Here is a 19,492-nt window from a genome sequence, read left to right as displayed (position 1 = left end):
GCAGTAGATAATCCACCAGCTGCGTAAGAACGGTCAGGAAACACTCAGAAGAAACAAATGTCGGATATTCAATTTCTGCCATACAACTCAGGATGATGAACAGAATCGGACGAATAATTCGCAAAAGCGCCGTAAAGGCTATTTACAAACCTACTAAGAAGATAAAAGAGGTTGCATTCATTTATTTATCTATTTAATAAGGTAATAACTCTTCAGTTCTAAGTCCTTTATTTGTAGGCGCGACCGGTTTCGCAGCATTTTATACACAAAATTTCATGTAAGACAAGAAAAGATAAATTAAATGAAAAGATAAACTCGATGAACATATTCACAAAATCAGGTCATGTTCCGAGTGAGGAAAGAAAATGGGATTTTTCGCTAAGCTGCGGATGTCAAACAAAAAACAGAAAAAAATAACATAGAATGCTCCCGTGATACGCTCCCATGATACCCAGAAAGGACGAAAACTAAAAGGAGGAAATTCCTAACAAAAAAAGCCTATCAGACAGCAGCCTTTTCAGTAGTTTCAGGGGCAACAGTCTGGATGATTGACTGATCTGGCCCTGTAACACCAACCAAAACGGCCTTGCTGTTGTGGTACTGCGAACGGCTGAAGGCAAGGGGAAACTACAGCCGTAATTTTTCCCGAGGGCATGCAGTTTTACTTTACTGTAAAATACTAATAGAATCCATTCACCATAGTATCTGTATCTAGTGAAAGGAATTTATTAGGTAAAAGGGTGTCTCAGAACGAGAAACAACGAAGTCGGAAATATAACGTACGCCGTGCTCATGTAGAAAAACCTACGATGGAATGACTGGACTAGCTACCAACGCCAGGATAACTCAAACGGCATTGCTTATTGGAACAGGTTGAGAAATCGGCCGGGCAGCAGCACACCAGCTTCTCGTTGAGGAGCTTCTAACAGCCGTGTTCCGCAAGTCTCTGGAGGAACGGAAGGTTCCAAATGATTGGAAAAGAGCACAGGTAGTTCCAGTTTTCAAGAAGGGTCGTCGAGCAGATGCGCAAAACTATAGGCCTATATCTTTGACATCGATCTGTTGTAAAATTTTAGAACATGTTTTGTGGTCGCCTATCATGTCATTTCTGGAAACCCAGAATCTACTCTGTAGGAATCAACATGGCTTCCGGAAACAGCGATCGTGTGAGACCCAACTTGCTTTATTTGTTCATAAGACCCAGAAAATATTAGATACAGGCTCCCAGGTAGACGCCATTTTCCTTGACTTCCGGAAGGCGTTCGATACAGTTCCGCAAGGTCGCCTGATAAACAAAGTAAAAGCCTACGGAATATCAGACCAGCTGTGTGGCTGGATTGAAGAGCTTTTAGCAAACAGAACACAGCATGTTGTTCTCAATGGAGAGACGTCAACAGACGTTAAAGTAACCTCTGGCGTGCCAGAGCGGAGTGTTATGGGACCATTTCTTTTCTCAATATATATAAATGACCTAGTAGATAGTGTCGGAAGCTCCATGCGGCTTTTCGCTGATGATGCTGTAGTATACAGAAAAGTTGCAGCATTAGAAAATTGCAGCGAAATGCAGGAAGATCTGCAGCGGATAGGCACTTGGTGCAGGGAGTGGCAACTGACCCGTAACATACACAAATGTAATGTATTACGAATACATAGAAAGAAGCATCCTTTATTGTACGATTATATGATATCGGAACAATCACTGGTAGCAGTTACTTCTGTAAAATTTCTAGGAGTATGCGTACGGAGCGATTTAAGGTGGTTTGATCATATAAAATTAATTGTTGGTAAGGCGGGTGCCAGGTTGAGATTCACTAGGAGAGACCTTAGAAAATGTAGTCCACCACCAAAGGAGGTGGCTTACAAAACACTCGTTCGATCTTTACTTGAGGTTTGTTCATCAGTGTGGGATCCGTACCAGGTCGGTTGACAGAGGAGATAGAGAAGATCCAAAGAAGAGCGGCGCGTTTCGTCACGTAGTTATTTGGTAAGCGTGATAGCGTTACGGAGATGTTTAGCAAACTCAAGTGGCAGACTCTGCAAGAGAGGCGTTCTGCATCGCGGTCAGCTTGCTGTCCAGGTTTCGAGAGGGTGCGTTTCTGGATGAGGTATCGAATATATTGCTTCCCTCTACTTATAACTCCAGAGGAGATCACGAACGTAAAATTAGAGAGATTCGAGCGTGCACGGAGGCTTTCCGGCAGTCGTTCTTCCCGCGAACCATACGCAACTGGAACAGGAAAGGGAGGTAACGACAGTGGCACGTAAAGTGCCCTCCGCCACACACCGTTGGGTGGCTTGTGGAGTATAAATATAGATGAAGATGTAGAAGAGCTCGCATGCTCAGTGAATTGTTAAAAGGTCACGAATATCACAACAATTTTAAGATGAAAGAAGAGAGCCTCAAGGTAAACGGTTCCTGGATTCTCGTGCTGCAGCGAACGACCCTTACAGGCAACTAGAGGAGTAACGGTGTGGTAATGACCTGGAAAAGCCACGTGCAATGAAGAATGAACTTTTGGCGATGTCTGGCAATCGTGCTGGTGAAACGTCAGAAAAATCGTTAAATTGAAGCAATAAAATGTAACTTACGGAGTCCCGTCAGATCTATTGCTTTGACATGGGATAGCAGGAAAGGTAGAGAGTCTAAATGTGCACCATACTCTGCTAGCACAGAGGAACAAGACTTCAGGTGACTACAGGGTTATAAACACAAAACCAAATAGGGGTAATGCAGGAGTAGGTTTAATAATGAATAGGAAAATAGGAATGCGGGTAAGCTACTACAAACAGCATAGTGAACGCATTATTGTGGCCAAGATAGATACGAAGCCCACACCTACTACAGTAGTACAAGTTTATATGCCAACTAGCTCTGAAGATGACGAAAAAATTGAAGAAATGTATGATGAAATAAAAGAAATTATTCAGGTAGTGAAGGGAGACGAAAATTTAATAGTCATGGGTGACTGGAGTTCGAGTGTAGGAAAAGGGAGAGAAGGAAACATAGTAGGTGAATATGGATTGGGGCTAAGAAATGAAAGAGGCAGCCGCCTGGTAGAGTTTTGCACAGAGCATAACTTAATCATAACTAACACTTGGTTCAAGAATCATGAAAGCAGGTTGTATACATGGAAGAATCCTGGAAATACTAGAAGGTATCAGATAGATTATATAATGGTAAGACAGAGATTTAGGAACCAGGTTTTAAATTGTAAGACATTTCCAGGGGCAGATGTCGACTCTGACCACAATTTATACACTCCTGGAAATGGAAAAAAGAACACATTGACACCGGTGTGCCAGACCCACCATACTTGCTCCGGACACTGCGAGAGGGCTGTACAAGCAATGATCACACGCACGGCACAGCGGACACACCAGGAACCGCGGTGTTGGCCGTCGAATGGCGCTAGCTGCGCAGCATTTGTGCACCGCCGCCGTCAGTGTCAGCCAGTTTGCCGTGGCATACGGAGCTCCATCGCAGTCTTTAACACTGGTAGCATGCCGCGACAGCGTGGACGTGAACCGTATGTGCAGTTGACGGACTTTGAGCGAGGGCGTATAGTGGGCATGCAGGAGGCCGGGTGGACGTACCGCCGAATTGCTCAACACGTGGGGCGTGAGGTCTCCACAGTACATCGATGTTGTCGCCAGTGGTCGGCGGAAGGTGCACGTGCCCGTCGACCTGGGACCGGACCGCAGCGACGCACGGATGCACGCCAAGACCGTAGGATCCTACGCAGTGCCGTAGGGGACCGCACCGCCACTTCCCAGCAAATTAGGGACGCTGTTGCTCCTGGGGTATCGGCGAGGACCATTCGCAACCGTCTCCATGAAGCTGGGCTACGGTCCCGCACACCGTTAGGCCGTCTTCGGCTCACGCCCCAACATCGTGCAGCCCGCCTCCAGTGGTGTCGCGACAGGCGTGAATGGAGGGACGAATGGAGACGTGTCGTCTTCAGCGATGAGAGTCGCTTCTGCCTTGGTGCCAATGATGGTCGTATGCGTGTTTGGCGCCGTGCAGGTGAGCGCCACAATCAGGACTGCATACGACCGAGGCACACAGGGCCAACACCCGGCATCATGGTGTGGGGAGCGATCTCCTACACTGGCCGTACACCACTGGTGATCGTCGAGGGGACACTGAATAGTGCACGGTACATCCAGACCGTTATCGAACCCATCGTTCTACCATTCCTAGACCGGCAAGGGAACTTGCTGTTCCAACAGGACAATGCACGTCCGCATGTATCCCGTGCCACCCAACGTGCTCTAGAAGGTGTAAGTCAACTACCCTGGCCAGCAAGATCTCCGGATCTGTCCCCCATTGAGCATGTTTGGGACTGGATGAAGCGTCGTCTCACGCGGTCTGCACGTCCAGCACGAACGCTGGTCCAACTGAGGCGCCAGGTGGAAATGGCATGGCAAGCCGTTCCACAGGACTACATCCAGCATCTCTACGATCGTCTCCATGGGAGAATAGCAGCCTGCATTGCTGCGAAAGGTGGATATACACTGTACTAGTGCCGACATTGTGCGTGCTCTGTTGGCTGTGTCTATGTGCCTGTGGTTCTGTCAGTGTGATCATGTGATGTATCTGACCCCAGGAATGTGTCAATAAAGTTTCCCCTTCCTGGGACAATGAATTCACGGTGTTCTTATTTCAATTTCCAGGAGTGTAGGTTATGACCTGTATATTAAAACTGAAGAAACTGCAAAAAAGTGGGAATTTATGGAGATGGGACCTGGATAAACTGAAAGAACCAGAGGTTGTACAGAGTTTCAGGGAGAGCATTAGGGAACAATTGATAGGAATGGGGGAAAGAAACACAGTAGGAGAAGAATGGGTAGCTTTGAGGGATGAAGTAGTGAATGCAGCAAAGGATCAAGTGGGTAAAAAGACGAGGGCTAGAAGAAATCCATGGATAACAGAAGATATGTTGAATTTAATTGATGAAAGGAGAAAATATAAAAATGCAGTAAATGAAGCAGGCAAAAAGGAATACAAACGTCTCAAAAATGAGATCGACAGGAAGTGCAAAATGGCTAAGCAGGGATGGCTAGGGGACCAATTTAAGGATGCAGGGGCTTATCTCACTAGGGGTAAGATAGATACTGCCTACAGGAAATTTTAAGAGACCTTTGGAGATAAGAGAACCACTTGTATGAACATCAAGAGCTCAGATGTAAACCCAGCTCTAAGCAAAGAAGGGAAAGCAGAAAGGTGGAAGGAGTATATAGAGGGTCTATACAAGGGCGATGTACTTTTGTACAATATTATGGAAATGGAGGAGATTGTAGATGAAGATGAAATGCGAGATACGATACTGCGTGAAAAGGTTTGACAGAGCACGGAAAGACCTGAGTCGAAACAAGGCCCCCAGAGTAGACAACAGTACATTAGAGCTACTGATAGCCTTGGGAGAGCCACTCCTGACAAAACTCAACCATAGTGATTAAGATGTATGAGACAGGCGAAATACCCTCAGACTTCAAGAAGAATATAATAATTCCAATCCCAATGAAAGCAGGTGTTGACAGATGTGACAATTGCCGAACTATCAGTTTAATAAGTCACAGCTGCAAAATACTAACGCGAATTCTTTACAGACGAATGGAAAAACTAGTAGAAGCCGACCTCGGGGAAGATCAGTTTGGATTCCGTAGAAATGTTGGAACACGTGAGGCAATACTGACCCTACGACTTATCTTAGAAGCTAGATTAAGGAAGGGCAAACCTACGTTTTTAGCATTTGTAGACTTAGAGAAAGCTTTTGGCAATGTTGACTGGAATACTCTCTTTCAAATTCTGAAGGTGGCAGGGGTAAAATACATGGAGAGAAAGGCTATTTACAACTTGTACAGAAACCAGATGGCAGTTATAAGAGTCGAGGGACATGAAAGGGAAGCAGTGGATGGGAAGGGAGTGAGACAGTGTTTTAGTCTCTCCCCGATGATAATCAATCTGTATATTGAGCAACCAGTGAAGGAAACAAAAGAAAAATTCGGAGTGGGTATTAAAATCCATGGAGAATGAATAAAAATTTGAGGTTCGCCGATGACATAGTAATTCTGTCAGAGACAGCAAAGGACTTGGAAGAGCAGTTGAACGGAATGGATAGTGTCTTGAAAGGAAGATATAAGATGAACTTCAACAAAAGGAAAACGAGGATAATGGAATGAAGTCGAATTATGTCGAGTGATGCAGAGGGAATTAGGTTAGGAAATGAGACACTTAAAGTAGTAAAGGAGTTTTGCTATTTGGGGAGCAAAATAACTGATGATGGTCGAAGTAGAGAGGATATAAAATGTAGACTGGCAATGGCAAAGAAGCGTTTCTGAAGAAGAGAAATTTGTTAACATCGAGTATTGATTGATTTAAGTGTCAGGAAGTCGTTTCTGAAAGTATTTGTATGGAGTGTAGCCATGTATGGAAGTGAAACGTGGACGATAAATAGTTTAGACAAGAAGAGAATAGAAGGTTTCGAAAAGTGGTGCTACAGAAGAATGCTGACGATTAGATGGGTAGATCACATAACTAATGAGGAAGTATTGAATAGGATTGGGGAGAAGAGAAGTTTGTGGCACAACTTGACCAGAAGAAGGGATCGGTTGGTAGGAAATGTTCTGAGGCATCAAGGAATCAGCAATTTAGTATTGGAGGGCAGCGTGGAGGGTAAAAATCGTAGAGGGAGACCAAGAGATGAATACACTAAGCAGATTCAGAAGGATGTAGATTGCAGTAGGTAGTGGGAGATGAAGAAGCTTGCGCAGGATAGAGTAGCATGGATAGCTGCATCAAATCAGTCTCAGGACTGAAGACCACAACAACAAAAACTGTGCTAGCAAACTAAAGGACTGTGGCGGAGCGTACCTCTGGTACCGCTGTATGATACCTCCTTCCCTGTTCCACTGGTGAATGTCGCATCGGAAGCCTCTATATTAGCTCTAATTTCTCGAATGTTCTCATCGTGGTCATTTCGTGAGATGTATTTGGAAAGATGTAATATGTTGTCAGACTCTTCCCGGAAAATGCTCACTCGAAATTTCAGTAGTAAGCCTCTCTTGATGCCCAACGCCTCTCTTGTAGAGTCTTGAGTTTGTTGAGCATCTCTGTAACGTTATCGCGCCGACTGAAAGAACTCTTGACTTAACGTACCGCTCTTCGTTGTATCTCTCTATCTCTTCTATAAGACCTACCTGGCAAGGGTCCCAGACTGATAAAGAAAACTCAAAAATCGGTCGAACAGGTGCTCGTAAGCCAGTTCCTTCGTAGATTAGTTACATTTACTGTATATATTGTTTACAGCGATTTGTCATCAATAGCGTAATCGTACAGTAGTGAATTACTTTCATTACGTATGCGCGACATGTTACATTTACTTGCGTTCAGGGTCAACTGCCAGAGCCTGCATCATCAGTCAACCGCAGGTCATTTTGCAAATCGGCACCGTCTTCAGGGGTTGCTACTTTGTTATCGACAACCGCATCATCTGCAAACGCTTTTTAACACATCATTTATATATCTTGTGAGCAGCAACGGTCCTATCACACTTCTTTGGGATACTCCGGAAAGTACCTTTACTTTTGTCGATCTTGTTGCAGTAAGTGCGATGTGCTCAGTTGTGTTGAGTTGTATCTGAAAGGAAGTCTTGAAGCCACTCACTAATCTGGTTCAGTACATGGTAAGTTTTTCTTTTTCTTTTCTTTTCTTTTATTTTTTTTTATTTTTTACTGAGTGGCAGAGTGGGGGTCAAGGAGCACGGCAACTACCTGACAGCCGTTGTGTACAGTGCTATGGATATCATAGCACTGACGTGTTCTCGGCTGCAGGATGTCCTCACCCCGCCGGCCGGTGTGGTCGTGCGGTTCTAGGCGCTTCAGTCTGGAACCGCGTGACCGCTACGGTCGCAGGTTCGAATCCTGCCTCGGGCATGGATGCGTGTGATGTCCTTAGGTTAGTTAGGTTTAAGTAGTTCTAAGTTCTAGGGGACTGATGACCATAGATGTTAAGTCCCATAGTGCTCAGAGCCGTTTGAACCATTTTAGTCCTCACCCCACCACTCCATAATCAGCTATCGATTTCCTCGTCACGTGGCCCCGCATGCAGGAACGTGCAAAGGAACTAAGATATTAATATATTCATACGCAATAGGCTGCTGAAAGTGTGAGCTTCCCTGAAGACCACATACTCGCCTGCATCAATTGCTACATCGCAATCTGGCCGTGGTTTGCAGTTTTAAATGATGTATACATTGGCACACTGCCCGTCTTTTCAATTGCAGTTCGATTTTTCTGCATATGTCAGACTTTACCAGTCATTCATACTGTTCACTCAGTGATCTTTGCATAAGCATTGCGTGTATAATGTTACACTCGACAGTTCTTAATCGATGCATCATTTGTGAAATATCGAAATGATAGTGAAAAGTACAGAGTGTGCATTTTCTTTCAAGGAGACGAAACAGCAAAAGTCTTTAAAACACGAAGGATTATCTTCGCATCGGATGTTCGCATTTTAACGGTTTCTCACGTCGGCTCTCGAAGCCAAACAATTCTACCCGCAGCCGATATATCGAACAGTACAAGAGAAAAATATCGACGATCAGAAGATCTTTCGGTGGTCATAAAGCAATTAAGAATCATTTATGCGCTCAGTCTCAGCTTTGAAAATCATTATGGCTCCTTAGAAATTATAGCAGCTCCACTATCAGTGAGTTGAGGAGTTTGGTACAGGAGAGGATGATTAGCGGCCGCGTTAAACCGACCAGATGACTAATAACGAGACACCCTCGGCCCCCTCAAAAGAAACGTAGTCTCGCATGGTGATATGATGTTGTTTACTTTGTCTTAGAGTGATAACTCTGTATCAAAGCGTTAACAAGGTGGGAAAACGGTAATGAGAGTTATGTTCTCTAGTTCACAATATATTCCTGTCTTTCTTAGTACTACACACGTCAAAAAAAGTTTTGCGTAACCTCGGTTCCGAGAGTTTCGGTGGAATAGAGATCAACATAAACATCATTTCCACTCTTTTTATTGCTCATGAAAACCACACGTTGTTGGACCACAGTATAGCAAGACCTTCAGAGGTGGTGGTCCAGATTGCTGTACACACCGATACCTCTAATACCCAGTAGCACGCCCTCTTGCATTGATACATGACTGTATTCGTCGTGGCATACTATCCACAAGCTCATAAAGGCTCTGTTGATCCAGATAGTCAACGGCGATTCGGCGTAAATGCCTCAGAGAGGTTGGTGGGTGACATTCTCCTTAAACAGCCCTTTTAAATCTATCCCAGGTATGATCGATAGGGTTCATGTCTGGATAACATGCTGGCCACTCTAGTCGAGCGATGTCGTTATCCTGAAGAAAGTCATTCACAAGATGTGCACCTTGGGAGCGCGAATTGTCGCCCATGAAGACGAATGCTTCGCCAATATGCTACCAATATGGTAGCACTATCAGTCGGAGTATGACATTCATGTATCGTACAGCCGTTATGGCGCTTCCATGACCACCAGCGGCGTACGTCGGCCCAACATAATGCCAGCCCAAAACATCAGAGAACCTCCTCCCTGCTACATTCGCTGGACAGTGTGTCTAAGGCGGTCTTCCTGACCAGATTGCCTGCAAACACGTCTCCCACGATTGTCTGGTAAAAGGCATATGCGACACTCATCGGTGACGAGAACGTGATGCCAATCCTGAGCGGTCCATTCGACATGTTATTTTTCCCAATTGTAGCGCGCTGTATGATGTCGTGGTTGCAAAGGTGGACCTCGCCATGGACGTCAGGAGTGAAGTTGCGCATCATGCAGTCTATTGCGCACAGTTTGAGTCGTAACACGACGTCCTGTGGCAGCACGAAATGCATTATTCAACATGGTGGCGTTCCCGTCAGGATTCCTCCGTGCCATAACCCACAGATAGCGGTCAGCCACTGGCCGACCTTGGGCAGCCTGAGCGAGGAATGTCTTCGACAGTTCCTGTCTCTCTGTGTCTACTTCATGTCGGAACAAAATCGCTTTTGTTGACTCCGAGAGTTCTGGGAACCGGAGTGATGCAAAACTTCTTTTGATGTGTATATTTGTTCGTGTGTTCTTCTCTCTGTTTGTTGTGGATCTTTCAGATGACAGCGGCTACTCACACTCAAGGCCTACGGGTCGGGTAGATGGGGCGTAGTGCACTACGGAAGTTGTACAAAAAATATTGTGCAATAAAAAATGATTCTTTTGGCAGATTCTGCGTAGAGAGTCATAAAATTTCTAAGGCAAGTTGCTTCAGCAAGAAGCTTGTAGCGATAGTATGTAACATACACAGAATACAGGGAGCGAAATGCTGTATACATCTCGTACAGAAACAAGACGGCAGTAATGAGAGTCTAGGGGCACGAAAGGGAAGCAGTGGCTGGGAAGGGAGTGAAACAGGGTTGTAGCATGTTCGCGATGCTACTGAGCAAGCAGTAAGGAAATATTTGCAGTAGTAATTAAAGTCCAGGTAGAAGAAACAAAAACTTTGATGTTTGCTGATGACATTATAATTCTGTCCGAGACAGACCTTGGAAGAGCAACTGAACGGAATGGACATTGTCTTGAAAGGAGGGTATAAGATGAACATAAAAAAGTGAAATAGGGATAAATATAGTCAAATTAAATCAGATGATGCTGAGGGAATTATATTAGGAAACGAGACACTAAAAGTAATAGTTGAGTTTTCCGATTTTGGGCGGCAAAATAACTGACGATGGCTGAAGTAAAGAGGATATAAAATGTAGACTGGCAATGGGAAAAAGAGCGTTTCTGAAGAAGGAGATTTGCTAATATTGAATACAGACTTAAGCGTTAAGAAATCTTTTCTAAAGGTATTTCACTGGATTTTAGCCTTGCATAGAAGATAAACATGGACGATAAACAGTTTAGACAAGAAGAGAATAGAAGCTTTTGAAATATGGTGCTGCAGAAGAATACTGAAGATTAGATCACGTAACTAACGAGGAAGTACTGAATGTAATTGGGAGAAAAGAATCTTGGGGCACAACTTGATCAAAAGAAGGGGTTGGTTGACAGGATACATTCTGATACATCGAGGGATCAACAATTTAGTACCGGAGGTAAGTGTGGGTGACAAACGTCGTAGAGGGAGACCAACATATGAAAACAGCGGGCAGATTCAGAAGGATGTGGCTTGCAATATTTATTTGGAGATTAACAGGCTTCACGGAACAGAGTATCATGGAGAGGTGCATCAAACCAGTCTTCGGACTGAAGACTACAGGAACAACAACGTGTGTAGTTAATATCTAATTGCTGCGTTTGTTAACATCAACTGAAAATGAGTTAAAAATGTGATAACGTTAGTGTACAACCTGGTATTTGACCTACATGTTTCAGTAAAAGACATTAAACTCTAAGGTAATAATAACGCTGTAGCACGTGACTCCATAACTTAACTATTCGTTGTAAAAGGTTTCGTTAGACTGTCTTCATTGCGTTCATATCTAACAACGCTACATTAATACTTCGTCAACCGCAATTTCTTTTCCCACTCATATTATGTTAATGATCGTCTCACTGCTGGCAAAATTACACTGTGGAGAACACATAGCTTCCCTGTGCCCCGTAGTGTTAAGTAGGTAGCGTTGCTACATTTATAACCCGCATGCCATATACTTTCTTCACCCTTTGTGACATTTGTCGAATGGAGAATTTTCCATGCCACGAGGTTACAAGATGGCCCGTTGGTTTGAAGAGTGCAATGGAGGTACCTGGTCGTTTTCCTGTCATCCGAATTCGCTGTACATTAAAGCTATGGAGTTCTCCCAGTGTTTTGAAGTTACCCACCGTCACATACCAAGGGCTGGTATGGTGTCGGGTCAAGGTTACATTGCAGATTTTTAGAATTATAGTTAGTTTATAAAACACGAGAACAGTTTAGCACTGTGTTCTTCACACGGAAAATGGAAACCCCCAAACATGGGGCATACAGGGCAATAACACTCGAAGCATGTATAAACATACACTGAGGCGAAAAAAAGTCATACGATAGTGCAGCAACTCAAGGTGGCATTAACTTAACATGTCTTTGGAAGCTCCCTGCAGAAATACTGAGCGAAACTCTTGAAGGTGCACTATTTTGTGAACCAACTGACCTTTCCTTTATGTCTCATAAATGTTCGATGGGTGGCGAGATCATTGACTCGATTTTCCAGACTGTTCTTCAAATCAATCGCTAACAATTACGACCTGGACTAACAGCACGTTGTCATCCATTAAATTTTCATCGGTGTTTGGGAACATGAAGTCCATCTATGGTTGAAAATGGTCTCCAAGTAGCTAGATATAACCAATCACAGTAGTGATCGGTTCTCCTGGACCAGAGGACACAGTCTGTCCCATGTAAACACAGCCCACACCATTACGGAGCCACCACCAGTCTGCACGGTTCCTTGTTGACTGCTTGGGTCCATGGCTTCGTAGTGTCAGCGCCACAGTCGAACCCTACCACCAGCTCTTACCAAGTGCACTCGGGGCTCATTCACACCACGGTCACACGGTTTTCCATTCGTCTAGGGTCCCACCGATGTGGTCACAAGTCCAGGAGACGGACTGCAGGCGACGTTGTGCTGTTAGCAAAAGCACTCGCGTCAAAGTCAGCTGTCACAGTCCATGAGCATCAAATTTCGCCACGCTGCGGTAACAGATACGTCCATCGTACGTGTACCACACTGATTTCTGCGGTTATTCCACACAGGTAGCACAACTGCTAATACTGCCAACTCTACGCAAACGCCGCTGCTCTCGGTCGTTAAGTGAAGACCATCGGCCGCTGCGTTGTTCGTGGTGAGAGGTAATGGCTGAAACCTGGTATTCTCGGAATATCTTAACGCTGCGGTTCTCAGAATAGTGAATTCCCTGACGATTTCCGAAATGGGATGTCCTATGGGTATAGCTCCAGCTACCATTTCGCGTTCGAAGTGTGTTAAATCGTGCGGCCATAATCACCACGGAAACTTTTTCACATGAATCACCTGAGTACAAATGACAGCTTCACCAATGCACTGCCCTTTTATACCTTGTGTACGTGATACTATCGCCATCTATATATGTGTATATCCCTGTCCCATGACTTCCATCACTTCAGTGTACTGTACACCTATTATGTTGCAGTTGACCCAATTCGCATATCACTAAATATCGTCTTTGAAATGCTTACCACAGTGGCTAACCCAGTGGTGTATCTGGCTGCCACATTGGTGATCCCTCGCACTAGCAGCAGTTCTCATATCTGGGAGATAGGGGGAAGAATCGAGTCGAATACATAGGGACAACTGAGTACCCACTCTGGCTCAGATGAGCTGACACTGATGGATACATAACATATCTGTTGCAAAGATTCTCTTTAATGAATATAAAGCATCGTCCGTTATAGTGCATGTAATGGTCACCTGGACCTAATTGTTTTTTTCTTCCATTTCGTTATTTTGTTGTTAAATTTTATTTTAACATTATTAAATTCTTGGCTTCCTCATTTCAAAAAACGCAACCATTCTGGAGAACACTGATCCATTTGCTAGAAATTTCCAGTTAGTTGCATGGTTTATAAAGGTTACATCGTGTCGCTCAGCGGTGCGAACTGCAAAATGTTGCTCGTTTAAGTACGAACCCACCATACATTGGAGACAAAATCATGGAAAAAGAAATAACTCAAGGAAAACACAATTGAAATGGAAACTGGACATTCCATTACCAGAGTAATTGTACACAGTACTTGTCATTGTAAACCAGTCACGTTGCAGTCTGCTCCAGCCATCAGTAAGATAGCAGACAAGGAGGTCTTTAAAAGTAGGACGACTGTTGCTGTCAGAGACAAAAAGTAGCCGTAGTCGTCATCGCTACATCATTTATCGCACAGCCCGCGGCACAGGCCGTTGGGTAGCCGAAGGTGGGTCAGACAGGGAAGGAGTTTGCGCGTCGTTTATATCCGTCCTTTTATTTTTCATAATATTCAGCCGTTAAATATTTAGTGCAAGAAAGCAGCTATCTTATTACAACTACAAGCAATCGCTGGTGACCAGCAACGTTTGGTGAATTCATCGCACGTCCCAGAGGCAAAAATTGTTGACGTCACACCAAAATACAGGTTGTACGAAAATATTGAGAACGCTTTCCCTCACCGCCAAATCCCCAGCTCTCTGAAAGCGACAGAAAATTCATTTTTATATGCCGAAGAACCAAAATCCGTTATTAAATATGGATAATATGCTGTCGGATGAAAGCGTGTCAACGTCAAGCAATGGTTACACAGGCAAACAGACATGGTATCATTTATGCTTATGCTGGCGCTGTTGTGTAAAAGAGAACAACAAGGAGGAGAAGGAGATCAATGTTTAATGTCCCGTCGACAATGAGTTCATAGAGACGGAGCACAAGCTCGGATTAGGGAAAGATGGGGAAGGAAATCGGCCGTGCCCTTTCGAAGGAACCGTTCTAGCATTTGCCTGAAGTGATTTAGGGAAATCACAGAAAACTGGAGTTAGGACAGAGTACTCCCGAATGCGAGTCCGGTGTGCTAACCAGTGCGCCACCTCGCTTGGTCAGAATAACGACGAAGTGGATCCGTCTCCTATTCTCAAGCAGAAAATAACCGAAGGAATGCAGTTGACAGTTCGGTAGGCTCTTGAGAGCCCTCGAGCAATGTTGGTAGGCTGTGGGGTGAGAAGCTGTACTGACATTGCTCCTGCACAGACCCTTGATGTTGACAGAAACTTTGGAAGAGTAGTGTTAGTTATAAGGTTACACTGCATACGAAGCTCACCAATACAATTATTAAAACTGCCGCACTTTACTACACGTACAGTAATAGTGAAGCGGGTTTATTACACGCCCTACTAATGTTATTTTCGCTAAGTCGGACCTACACAACCATTTTGCACATTTTAGACGTGCTCTAAGCTCGAACATAAATTCTTTGTCAGGAATTGTAATGCAGCAAACACATTACAGATAGCATCTACTAGCCTGGCGTTAGATGCCTACCTATGATTGCCAATGCTTTAATACACTTGCATTAGAAGAAGAAAACAACCCATCGACTATACTTCCTTTCAGCCACAAAATTAGTAGAAAATATCGGGGTAATAAATTCGTTCAGAGTTATTATAGAGCTACGTACAGCTAACTTCTTCATACACTCCTGGAAATGGAAAAAAGAATACATTGACACCGGTGTGTCAGACCCACCATACTTGCTCCGGACACTGCGAGAGGGCTGTACAAGCAATGATCACACGCACGGCACAGCGGACACACCAGGAACCGCGGTGTTGGCCGTCGAATGGCGCTAGCTGCGCAGCATTTGTGCACCGCCGCCGTCAGTGTCAGCCAGTTTGCCGTGGCATACGGAGCTCCATCGCAGTCTTTAACACTGGTAGCATGCCGCGACAGCGTGGACGTGAACCGTATGTGCAGTTGACGGACTTTGAGCGAGGGCGTATAGTGGGCATGCGGGAGGCCGGGTGGACGTACCGCCGAATTGCTCAACACGTGGGGCGTGAGGTCTGCACAGTACATCGATGTTGTCGCCAGTGGTCGGCGGAAGGTGCACGTGCCCGTCGACCTGGGACCGGACCGCAGCGACGCACGGATGCACGCCAAGACCGTTGGATCCTACGCAGTGCCGTAGGGGACTGCACCGCCACTTCCCAGCAAATTAGGGACACTGTTGCTCCTGGGGTATCGGCGAGGACCATTCGCAACCGTCTCCATGAAGCTGGGCTACGGTCCCGCACACCGTTAGGCCGTCTTCCGCTCACGCCCCAACATCGTGCAGCCCGCCTCCAGTGGTGTCCCGACAGGCGTGAATGGAGGGACGAATGGAGACGTGTCGTCTTCAGCGATGAGAGTCGCTTCTGCCTTGGTGCCAATGATGGTCGTATGCGTGTTTGGCGCCGTGCAGGTGAGCGCCACAATCAGGACTGCATACGACCGAGGCACACAGGGCCAACACCCGGCATCATGGTGTGGGGAGCGATCTCCTACACTGGCCGTACACCACTGGTGATCGTCGAGGGGACACTGAATAGTGCACGGTACTGGGACTGGATGAAGCGTTGTCTCACGCGGTCTGCACGTCCAGCACGAACGCTGGTCCAACTGAAGCGCCAGGTGGAAATGGCATGGCAAGCCGTTCCACAGGACTACATCCAGCATCTCTACGATCGTCTCCATGGGAGAATAGCAGCCTGCATTGCTGCGAAAGGTGGATATACACTGTACTAGTGCCGACATTGTGCATGCTCTGTTGCCTGTGTCTATGTGCCTGTGGTTCTGTCAGTGTGATCATGTGATGTATCTGACCCCAGGAATGTGTCAATAAAGTTTCCCCTTCCTGGGACAATGAATTCACGGTGTTCTTATTTCAATTTCCAGGAGTGTATTTCAACATCCACTTTCACATTTCTCCTTTAAATATTTTGCTCGGTTTGCTAAATTATCCTTTTTCGACTTAAGACAGCAATGTGTCATAGTGGTTAAGACGCTCTAAACGTGTTTCCGCGAAGCGCGTTTCACATCACCGTAGTGGCATTCAGATATTTCATTGTTTTCTTATAGACAATTTCGATATGATTCCTCTGAATGGCATACACATTTTTTTTCTCATCTTTGTTCACTCCGAACTCATTTCCCATCTCTCATGAAGTCGTAGTCGGCGGGAGGTTTAGCACTAATCGCCCTTTCATCTTTTTAGCAAATCTAGGTGTCATTCTTCGCTGGTAGAATCAAAGTTTCTTGTTAGCATCTATTTCCTATCGTCTATTATTCTTGTAGTATGAATCATGTGTGTCAACATAAATGAAAATTTAAGAAAATTAGTCGACAAGTATACATCTAAATGTTTTCAAAGACAGTCAGAAAGTTTGATGCAGCACCGCAAGCTCGTATACCCGGTATACGTCTCTTCGTTCCAGATTCGTACTGCTACGTACATCCATGTGAAGCTGCTAAGTGTGTAAGTAGGCTGTTTATGTTTTCTTATTGGCAACGTTACATAGCGCTCTGTATGAAAATCACTGGCTGTGCTGTGTGCAGTCTGTGGCTAGTTTGCATTGTTGTCTGCCATTGTAGTGTTGGGCAGCTGGATGTGAACAGCGCGTAGCGTTGCGCAGTTGGAGGTGAGCCGCCAGCAGTGGTGGATGTGGGGAGAGAGATGGCGGAGTTTTGAAATTTGTAAGACTGGATGTCATGAACTGATATATATATTATGACTATTAAGGTGAATACATTGTTTGTTCTCCATCAAAATGTTTCATTTTCTAACTATGCCTATCGGTAGTTAGTGCCTTCCATAGTTTGAATCTTTTATGTAGCTGGCAGTAGTGGCGCTCGCTGTATTGCAGTAGTTCGAGTAATGAAGATTTTTGTGAGGTAAGTGATTTGTGAAAGGTATAGGTTAATGTTAGTCAAGTCCATTGTTTTGTAGGGATTTTTGAAAGTCAGATTGCGTTGCGCTAAAAAATATTGTGTGTCAGTTTAAGCACAGTCATGTATAATTTTTCTAAGGGGACGTTTCAAGTGCAATCAATTCCTAGTCTCCGTCTACAATTTTACCACCACACTTACTTCCGTTATCAAACGAGTTGACTAAGTGTAGAGAAATGGCAGATACGTTTGCTTGCTTGTAGACCGCTATAGTATAGGACACATAGCGGGGCTACAGAACTATTAACCTTCCATGTAATAGTCTTAAGGTAACAGTCTTAACCAAACAGTAACAGTAATAGAGCCGTATGATGCAGACGTGTAAAATATATTTTTCCTTGACGATGCGACTATTTCAAGCTTTTTCACGAATTTAGATGATCCGGTTAAGGGTATGAAACGTATTTCGAAACAATGATTCTGTGTGGAAGCACCTATAGAAAAGGTTGTTTCAGTCAAGTTCCGTTTATGAAAAGTTATGTCACCCACCCAGACTGTAATAACATAGTTCTAGAAAATATCAGATGATTCTTGCACCAGATAATCTTTTCCCGCTATGAAAATCTTCGTGACATAAGTCATCATTTGATTTTCAGCAGTCATGTTACGTTTTCCTTGATGCACCTAAACATGTTTATTTTATTCGGGTCCATGTAGTGCAGTACTAATGCAATTCATATGAAAGATAGTTGTGTTGTGACGGGCCTGTCCGACTGAGGTTTTGTGTGTGCCTGTATATGTACATATTTTTTTAAATTTTCTTTATTTACGTATTGTTTTTCTCTGTATTATGTTTTTCTTGTGTTGTGATAATTTTGTGTAATCTATGTGTATTTTACATGTTTATGTAATTTCACTGTAATTCTAGACCTCGGTCCGACAGGAAATTAATATCATTGCTTAATGTTAACAATGCAGGAAAATAGACAGTTGAAGGGCGGTGTAGGGAGTCCAGTGAAGGAATAAGATTATATACTAAGGAAAAATATCGCCAAATTTAACAGAAGAGAACTTTTTATCGGTAAGAGAAGAAGGAAATTTTTGATCAGTGCGGTTTGTTGAAGATATGAGACGAGGACAGTGATACTGAGAGATAAGGCGACATATATGTTATATTTATTCTGTGGCTTGTAATGACCAATAATTTACAGAGGAAGGCGTTTACGCAAGAGGAGAAAATCGCAAGTGCAGGAAGAGGCAGAAGAAAGAAGATTTGTAAATGTGAAGTGATTGGAGAGATTTATCGTAGAAGACGACACAGTATACTCTGAACGTACTAGATCCTCAGAACGTGTCAGGAACCTGTAATAATTCAGATCTGTCACAGATCATCCGGAAGTATACAGAACCCTATATATGAGTGTAATTTATGTTCGAAAACAGCATCTGAGCCGTGTTACGCCGACGAGACAAGTTCAGTGAACTATTGTCGTTGGTTAGATGCAGTCATGATTGGTACTGTCTCTACAGGTCGAGCCGTCGAATACTGTTTGACTTTGAGAAGTACGAATGAGTGGGCGAGCTGTATTATAAAGAGTATATTAGTTTGTTGGCCAAGGTTAATATTGAGTGGTGTTTTCTATGATCGGAGGTCGGTTGTGTATTATCACGTATTACGCTAGAGCAGAGAAAATTGGTATTATTAGGCTCTGGAATCGCTCCATTGTGATGTATGGAATGCAGTATCGCTGCATTATCTCAAGACCAGCGAACAACGGTACAGCGAAGCGCCGTCACCAAAGATATCACAGCAGTCGACACAGATAAGGGGCAGCTAGAAACACATCTATGCAATCACATAGTACGATATTAACTGGCATTTGTCAACACAAAATTCCAGCGCATAAACATTTAAAGTGTGTCACGTGAATTCACGTCAGTTTTCGATTCATCTCTTTCATAATTCTCTGGCAGTAACTCAGCAGATTAAAATTGCATACCAGTATGCAATTTATATAATTTCTCACGTAACAAAGTTGTTGACATAGGGATTGACGTGGAAGACTGTA

Source organism: Schistocerca cancellata, chromosome 3, assembly GCF_023864275.1.
Source record: "Schistocerca cancellata isolate TAMUIC-IGC-003103 chromosome 3, iqSchCanc2.1, whole genome shotgun sequence".
Classification (NCBI taxonomy): Eukaryota; Metazoa; Arthropoda; class Insecta; order Orthoptera; family Acrididae; genus Schistocerca; species Schistocerca cancellata.
The sequence above is the reverse complement of the archived record's forward strand: the minus strand, read 5'-3'. Positions refer to the sequence as shown.